The sequence below is a fragment of the Bubalus bubalis genome, chromosome 12, assembly GCF_019923935.1.
Source record: "Bubalus bubalis isolate 160015118507 breed Murrah chromosome 12, NDDB_SH_1, whole genome shotgun sequence".
In the NCBI taxonomy this organism is placed as follows: domain Eukaryota; kingdom Metazoa; phylum Chordata; class Mammalia; order Artiodactyla; family Bovidae; genus Bubalus; species Bubalus bubalis.
In genome coordinates, this window is record NC_059168.1 from 56700508 (window position 1) to 56709889 (window position 9382).

Here is a 9382-nt window from a genome sequence, read left to right on the forward strand (position 1 = left end):
GTTACGTTAGAAAATCAAATTCACTACACATCAATAGGTTTACTGATTGTAAGGAATGATTTAGAATGAAAGATGACTCTATCTTTAAGCATATTGGTCAACTAATGTCAAAGATAATTCATATTTGGGAGGCATGCAGTCATAAAAGACAGGTTAATGCCAATGAATGCGAGATTCCATTAACATTTTTATTTGCTTTCTTTTTGACAAGACCCATCCTAATTACTGAAACTAGATAAGCCAATCATAGGACAACATATTACCTAAAATTGAACAAAAAATCTTAGATATGGTTAGTTTTGAATCTAAAATTGAAAGCATTTATCCCTGGAAACCATGATGTTTCATTTCTTTCCAAAAAAAAAAAAAAAAAAAGCTTTATTTATATATGACTGATATACAAAAAAAATTCACCTTTTAATGAAAGAATTAATACTTTGACACTAGTGAAATTATAACCACAGTTAAGATAATTAAAATATACACCACAATTCAAAGATTACTCACACCCCTTGGGAATCCCTGGATAACCACTGATATGATTTCTATCATTATAGATTAGTTTGAGTATTCTATAAATTTTTACATATGTAGTCACTGAGACTGCATTTTTTGTTTGGTTCTCATTCAGTATAAGTATTTTGGAATTCATCTGTGTTGTTACAGGTATCAGTACTTATTATTATTATTTTTATTTTATTTTATTTTATTTTTAAACCTGAAACACTGTATTAGTTTTGCCAAACATCAAAACGAACCTGCCACAGGTATACATGTGCTCCCCATCCTGAACCCTCCTCCCTCCTCGCTCCCCACACCATCCCTCTGGGTCGTCCCAGTACACCAGCCCCAAGCATCCAGTATCGTGCATTGAACCTGGACTGGCAACTCGTTTCATACCTGATATTACACGTTTCAATGCCATTCTCCCAAATCTATCACTATTCAATCACTCAGTTGTGTCTGACTCTGGGACCCCAAGGACTACATCATAACAGGTTTCCCTGTCCTTCACCATCTCCTGGAGTTTGCTCAAACTCAGACCCATTGAGTCGGTCACGCCATCCAACACTTTCATCCTCTGTCATCCCCTTCTCCTGCCTCAATCTTTCCCAACATTAGGGTCTTTTAAAATGAGTGGGCTCTTAGCATCAGGTGGCCAAAGTATTGGGGCTTCACCTTTAGCATCAGTCCTTCCAATGAGTATTCGGGGTTGATTTCCTTTAGAATTGACTGGTTTGATTTCCCTGATGTCCAAGGGACTCTCAAGAATCTTATCCAGAACCACAGTTTGAAGGCATTAATTCTTCGGTGCTCAGCCTGTGTTTTTTCTCCAGCTCTCTCATCCATACATAACTACTGGAAAAACCATAGCTTTGAATATATGGACCTTTGTAGGCAAAGTAATGTCTCTGCTTTTTAATATGCTGTCTAGGTTTGTCATTGCTTCTCTTCCAAGGAATCTATTATAAGAATATATCACATTACTTTGTCCATTCACCTATTAATGCTCATTTGGTTACTGGACAATGCATGGTTATTTTAAATAGAGCTGCTATGAGCATTTGAATACAGGCTTCTATATGGGAATGTACTTTTATTTATTTGATAAGATGTGTAATTATAGAAGGGGTGGGTCCTATAGTATAAGGAAGCAGCATATGGGGCTTCTATTGATAGTTGCTTTTCATCCCTGTCAACAGTTAATGAGGTCCATCTTTTTTAATTTTAGGCATATTAATAGCTTCACCTGCAATGCAGAAACCCATATTTGATCCCTGGATCAGGAAGATCCCCTGGATAAGGAAATGGTAAGCCACTCTAGTATTCTTCCCTGGGAAATCCCATACACAGAGAAGCCTGATGGGCTACACTTCAAGGGTTTGCAAGAGTTGGACATGACTTAGTGACTAACTCACCACAATAGCTAAGTGATAGAATCTTTGGTTTTAATTAGCATTTCTTTAATGAAAAATCTTGTTGAATATCTTTTCATATGCTTATTTCTCATCTGTAAATGTTCCTTGGTAAAGTGTTCAATTTGGGGGAAATTTTAAAATGTTATTGTTTGTCTTCTTGTTTTATTATTGAGATCAGAAGGTTATATATTCTGGATGTATATATTTTATATCAAATATATGATTTGCAAATATTTTCTTCCAGTTTGTGACTTGCCATTTGACTGTGTTTTAAACACCATAACTTCTTATTTTGATGAAACCCTATTTAACACCTTGTTCATTTATTAATTGTTTTGTGTACTGTATTTAAGAAATCTTTACATAACTCAAGTTTAAAAATATTTTCTCCTATGTTATCCTTATTACATTTATAGTTTTAGGTTTTGTATTTGCATCTATGATCCATTTAGAGGTTTTGTACATGGTATGAGGTATGGATTGAAGGTCATTTTCTTTTCCCATGAATATGTATCTCATTGTACATTTATTGAAAATGTGGTCCATTCTCTACTGAACTGTCTTTAAATCTTTACTTAAAATTAATTTATCATCTTATGTTTTTATTTCCAGTCCACCAATCTCTTATTATAACTGGGATTTGATATCACAAGGTTTTGTTTAATGTAGGTTTTTTAATTAATCTTGAAATGAGGTAGTATAAATCTTATAAACTTGCCCTTTTGTAAAATTGTTTTGGCTAGTCTACATTAAAAATATATATTTTTTTCCAAAATGAATGTTAGAATCAGTAATTTCTAAAAAAAAAAGTATTATCTTTTGCATAAAATTCATGGGTGAAATCTTAGCAGTATTGATTATTTTAAAAGGAAGCTTTGCATGCTTTTATAATTCACATAACAAATCAAACAACGTGGGAAAGAGCTGTCACTATTTTACTGAGTGATATTAAAGAATAATGCATTTCTACTTTGCAATGTTAAATGTAATTATTCTTCTAAGATATTTAACTCTGTGTCATATATATACTAATGAACTTCTTGGAAATATAAAACATATACATATGAGAAATTACATGTATTTCATTTTGCTTCAAGATACATACTAAATGAAAATAAGGGTGTAGGCTCTGTTGACAGCCAACTTGTGTCTGAAACTTGAGGACATTCCTTAACTTCTTAGTATAATTCTTAGTGACACAACTCTAAAGATCTATTTATTACTATTCTTATTTTAAGTTAGAAAATTTTGAGAAAGATCTTTGTTTTGCACAGGAGTAAAAATTATATATTATACATTCATGTGTGCATGCTCAGTCATGTCTGGACTCTTTGTGACCCCACAGACTGTAGCTCGCCAGGCTCCTCTGTTCATGTAATTTTCCAGGCAAGAATACTGGAGTGGGTTCCCATTTCCTTCTCCATATTCATTAATATTCTTAAATGGATCTTTCTCAAGCTTAGCAGCAAGGCTCAAATACATTTTGTTATAGTAATGAAATATGCATGTGGGGATATTCACTATATCATTTTCCTGATATTTTTACCCCAATTGCAATCCTTTTGAAAATTTTGAAATTTTGCAACATATAATCAGGCTCTATAAAGATGTGAGCTATAAAATGTTTCACCTGATGATACTTTTTCAAAACGCTTTTCAGTGGTGAAAGGAGTCCTTATATGTATGATGCCTAAGGGAGGTTTTTATACTAAAAGTAAATGATCATTTAAAATGTTTACTTTGAAAAAGTTGCACTAGAGATAGGCAAAATTTTCTGACTCAGGGAGAATCTCAATGCACAAATAATAAACCCTTACTTTCTCTTGCTTGCATCATAGCAGAAACATAGAAGAGCAGGAAACAGGCTCATAGAGTGAGAACAAAGAAAAAGCTTTTCTCTCTTGTGGCTAGGGTCCTGATATCAAATATCATTTGGGTTTTTGTTACAACAGATTTTGTTCACCTCCTGCTTTTGGGTAACATTGTATCAGTAACTCAAACTCTTCCCTGGACCTGTTAGGTTTAAGAGAGAACATAGAAATTTTCAACTTTGGCACACATTTCCTATCCTGTAAGCCTAGCTTCTGTTTATCAGTGGGCAATATTTATCAAGGACTACTTTTTTCTGGTGTTTCTGACTCTGCACTACTGTTGATTATAAGTCATCGATGCTATCTCACCATCTCCTTCTCTGCCATCCCCTTCTGCTTTTCCCTTCAATCTTTCCCACCATCAAGGTATTTTCCAATGAGTTGGCTCTTCACATCAGGTGGCCAATGTATTGGGGCTTCCAATGAATAGTCAGGATTGATTTCCATTAGAATTGACTGGTCTGATCTCCTTGCAGTTCAAGGGACTCTCAAAAGTTTTCTTCAGCACCACAATTTGAAAGCATTAATTCTTCAGTGTCAGCCTTCTTTGTGGTCCAACTCTCACATCCATTTATGAGTGGAAAAACCATAACTTTAATTAGATAGACCTTTGTAGCCAAAGTGATATCTCTGCTTTTTATTACACTGCCTAGATTTGTCATAGCTTTCCTTCCACAGAGCAAGCATCTTTTAATTTCATGGCTGCAGTCATCATCCACAGTGATTCTGGAGGCCGAGAAAATGAAACCTGTCACTGCTTCCACTTTTTCCCCATCTATTTGCTGTGAAGTGATGGGAACAGATGCCATGATCTTAGTTTTCTTTAATGTTGAGTTCAAGACAGCTTGTTCACTTTCTTCTTTCTCCCTTATCAAAAATCTCTTTAGTTCCTCTTCAGTATCTGTCATTAGAGTGATATTATTTGCACATCTCAGGTTGTTAATATTTCCCCCTGGAATCTTGATTATAATTTATGATTCATCCAGGATAGTATTTTTTTTTTTCTGGAATTCCCTTACTTTCTTCATGATGCAGCTAACGTTGGCTTATTGATCTCTGGTTCCTCTGCCTTTTTGACACCCAGCTTGTACATTTGGAAGTTCTCAGTTCACATACTGCTGAAGCCTGGCTTGAAAGATTTTGATCATAATCTTCAGCATGTGAAATGAACACAATTGCATGGTAGTTTCAACCTTTTTTGTCATTGTCCTTCTATGGGATTGAAATGAAAACTAGTATTTTCCAGTCCTGTGGCCACTTACAAGTTAAACCTATATAGTCTGCTTGGGTTGCTATAACAAATTACTATGCACTGGCTGGATTAAGCAATAGACATATATTTCTCATAGATGTGGAAACCAGGAAGTCCAAGACCAAAGCACCAGCTAATGTGGCTCCTTGGCTTACAGATGGCCATTTTCTCTGCATCCTCCCATGGTAGAGAGAGTATTCTTTCTTCCTCTTATACAACCACTAACCCCATCATGAGGACCCCCACCCTCATGACCCCGTCTTTTCCTAATTAACTTGCTAAGATCATGGCATCTGGTCCCATCACTTCATGGAAAATAGATGGGGAAACAGTGGAAACAATGTCAGACTTTATTTTTTGGGGCTTCAAAATCACTGCAGATGGTGATTTCAGCCATGAAATTAAAAGACGCTTACTCCTTGGAAGGAAAGTTTTGAACAACGTAGATAGCATATTTAAAAGTGGAGACATTACTTTGCCAACGAAGGTCTGTCTAGTCAGTGCTATGGTTTTTCCAGTGGTCATGTATGGATGTGAGAGTTGGACTGTGAAGAAGGCTGAGCACCGAAGAATTGATGCTTTTGAAGTGTGGTGTTGGAGAAGACTCTTGAGAGTCCCTTGGACTGCAAGGAGATCCAACCAGTCCATTCTGAAGGAGATCAGTCCTGGGCGTTCTTTGGAAGGACTGATGCTAAAGCTGAAACTCCAGTACTTTGGCCACCTCATGCGAAGAGTTGACTCATTGGAAAAGACTCTGATGCTGGGAGGGGTTGGGGGCAAGAGGAGAAGGGGACAACAGAGGATGAGATGGCTGGATGTCATCACCGACTCAATGGACATGAATTTGAGTGAACTCCGGGAGTTGGTGATGGACAGGGAGGCCTGGTGTGCTGCAATTCATGGGGTTGCAAAGAGTCGGACACGACTGAGCAACTGAACTGAACTGAAAGCCCCTATCTCCAAATAATAACACATTGGGAGTTAGGGCTTCAACAATTCAGTCAAGGAAAACCTTTAGCATATGATTGTACTAATGAATGAATGCTGAATTTGCTTTTTCCCCTTATACATTTGACAGTGTCAGACAGGCTGTTCTTCAGTTCTCTCTGTCTGTCCCAGACCTATCGGGCACCTACTTTTTTTTTTATTTAAGGAGAAAAACACACTTGTTTTGTCATCTAGCACTCTGGTATATGACAGTGTGCAAAAAGTAGATCGTGAGTATCATTAAAGTGCATTTGAGATAGTATCAATATGTCCCCAGTGTCATATCACAAATAGTGAAACAAAGAACATACTAGGATTGGTAGCAACAAATTTCATCTCTTTAAAACTGCTGCTGCTGCTGCTGTTAAGTCACTTCAGTTGTGTCCGACTCTGTGCAACCCTATAGACGGCCTCCCACCAGGCTCCCCCATCCCTGGGATTCTCCAGGCAAGAACACTGGAGTGGGTTGCCATTTCCTTCTTCAATGCATGAAAGTGAAAAGTGAAAGTGAAGTCACTCCATCGTGTCGGACTCTTAGTGACCTCATGGACTGCAGCCTACCAGGCTCCTCCATGCATGGGATTTTCCAGGCAAAAGTACTGGAGTGGGGTGCCATTGCCTTCTCTGCTCTTTAAAACTACTCATTAACAACTCATTAATGGTGCTAATTTTTCAGTTAATGTGTACCATTAACCTAATTGTGTTGAAAAAGATGAAAATAAATTTTTCTAATAAAGGGTATCCTGATAAATTTTCATCATTATCGAGGAATGTGTTCTTTGTTAATATTTTACTCCTAAGATTGAGAATAAATTATGATGCAAAAAATTGACACATTTTTATTAGGATTATAAAATTTATCTTGGCCTCAAACATCATGAATTGTATAGATTCTCTTAAAAATTTATCTATGACAACATGGGGATACTTCTGGTTTTCAATTTTACTGGGCTTTGCTATTCTACATATTCTGCAAGTTTCTATACTTCTGTCTTTAAGGCTGAAATTTTCCCCTGCATATATGCTAGGAGACCTTGCTTCTCTCTGACCTACTTTATTGCTTCCCCTTATTTAGACAATATAGCATTGTAGTTGTGAGAATTCACTCAGAATGCCTGAGTGTGAATCCAGCCTTTACCACTTAACTAGTGCCTAGTTTCCTTTTCTGTTTAAATTGAATATTAAAAAGTTTCTTATGAGACTTGTGAAGACTAAATAAACTATTATATGTAAAGTGCAAAAAAGAGTTCCTGGCATGGATTGAACAATTCACCAAGCAGTAATTATTATTATTACTAGTAATAGTACTTTTTGACTTCCTATAGATTTGAGAAATCCTTTCATTATACCTGAACTACTATAGCATACTGCTGGAACTTTTCCTGCAGAGGCAGACCTAAGAATTCTCCCCAAGAACTGTCTTTAAAATATTGTGAGTGTAGGTATTGCCTGTGTCTTTGGTGAATTTTATAAGTAGAGTCAGAAGTCAAGTATTTCAGTCCCTAGCATTGCTGGGGAAGAGTGAGCTGAAATCTCAGTCATAAGCTTGGTATTTCATAAGCATTACCTCATGTAACCCTCAGAATGATAATATCTCTGGATTAATATCATTGTACCTATTTTACAGATTAGTAAACTGAGATGACCTCTAGGTGATGAGGCTAGTGTGAAACTCAATAATCAAAGCTATTTTTTTCTAAATTATTCTACCATAAAAATTTTATACAAAATGACAGATTATATAAACATATATGATTAACTATTTGATTAGTAAATAAAAAATAATCAAATGTATCTTATGCTGAGAAACAATATAATTCATATTCTATTTTAGTTAAACATTTTTACAAGGTGAGAATTTAATTATTTTCCAGCTTTACTGAGATATAACTGACATATTTATTATTGTTTTATTCTCTTCAACACTAAAAGTGAAACACTGGGATACAATTTTAAGAAATTTATTTTCAACAATTCCTTAGCATTTAGTTAGGGAGAAGAGGGTTGAAACTGAATAAAGCATAATTCTCACTTTTAAGGAATGTAAAATATTCTGTAAAATTAAGTATATCATATGATAGAAAGGACTAATCTCATAAGAAAGGCATAATCATGGTAAAATCAGCTAGAATTTATTCAGGGTGTAGTTTATGGCAGCAACTGTGTTAGGAATTTAAAATTTTCTTATTTAAACCTCAACCTAAAATATGATATAAGTATTATTGTATCCACTTATTGAGGAACTATTGAAAAATAGTGATTAATGCAGGTACTTCAAAAACAGAGTCAGGATTCAAATACATTCTCAAAGAGATGGGAATATCAGATCACCTTACCCACTTCCTGAGAAATCTGTATGCAGGCCAAGAAGCAACAGTTAGAACTGAATATGGACAACGGACTGATTCAAAATTGAGAAAGGAATGTGTCAAGGCTGTATATTGCTACCCTGCTTATTTAACTTATATGCAGAGTACACCATGAGAAATGCCAGGCTGCATGAAACAAAAGCTGGAATCAAGATTGCCAGGAGAAATATCAATAACCTCAGATATGCAGATGATACTACCTCTATGGCAGAGTATGAAGAGGAACTAAAGAGCCTCTTGATGAAAGTAAAAGAGGAGAGTGAAAGAGCTGGCTTAAAACTCAACATTCAAAAAAAGAAGATCATGGTATCCGGTCCCATCACTTCATGGCAAATAGATGGGAAAACAATGGAAACACTGACAGACTTTATTTTCTTAGACTCCAAAATTACTGCAGATGGTGGCTGCAGCCATGAAATGAAAAGATGCTAGCTTCCTGGAAGAAAATCTATTACAAACCTAGACAGCATTTTAAAATGCAGAGACATTATTTTGCTGATGGGATTCCCTGGTAGTTCAGCTAGTAAAGAATCCACCTGTAATGCAGGAGACCCTGGTTCAATTTCTGGGCCAGAAAGGTCTGCTAGAGAAGGGATAGGCTAAACACTCCAGTATTCTTGGGGTTCCCTAGTGTCTCAGCTTGTAAAAAATCTGCCTGCAATGTGGGAGACCTGAGTTTGATCCCATGGTTGGGAATATCCCCTGGAGAAGGTAAAGTAGTGTGCAGTATTCTGGTTTAGAGAATCCCATGGACTGTATAGTCCCGGAGAAGGCAATGGCACTCTACTCCAGTACTCTTGCCTGGACAATCCCATGGATGGAGGAGCCTGGTGGGCTGCAGTCCATGGGGTCGCTAAGAGTTGGACACGACTGAGTGACTTCACTTTCACTCTTCACTTTCATGCACAGGAGAAGGAAATGGCAACCCACTCCTGTGTTCTTGCCTGGAGAATCCCAGGGATGGGGGAGCCTGGTGGGCTGCAG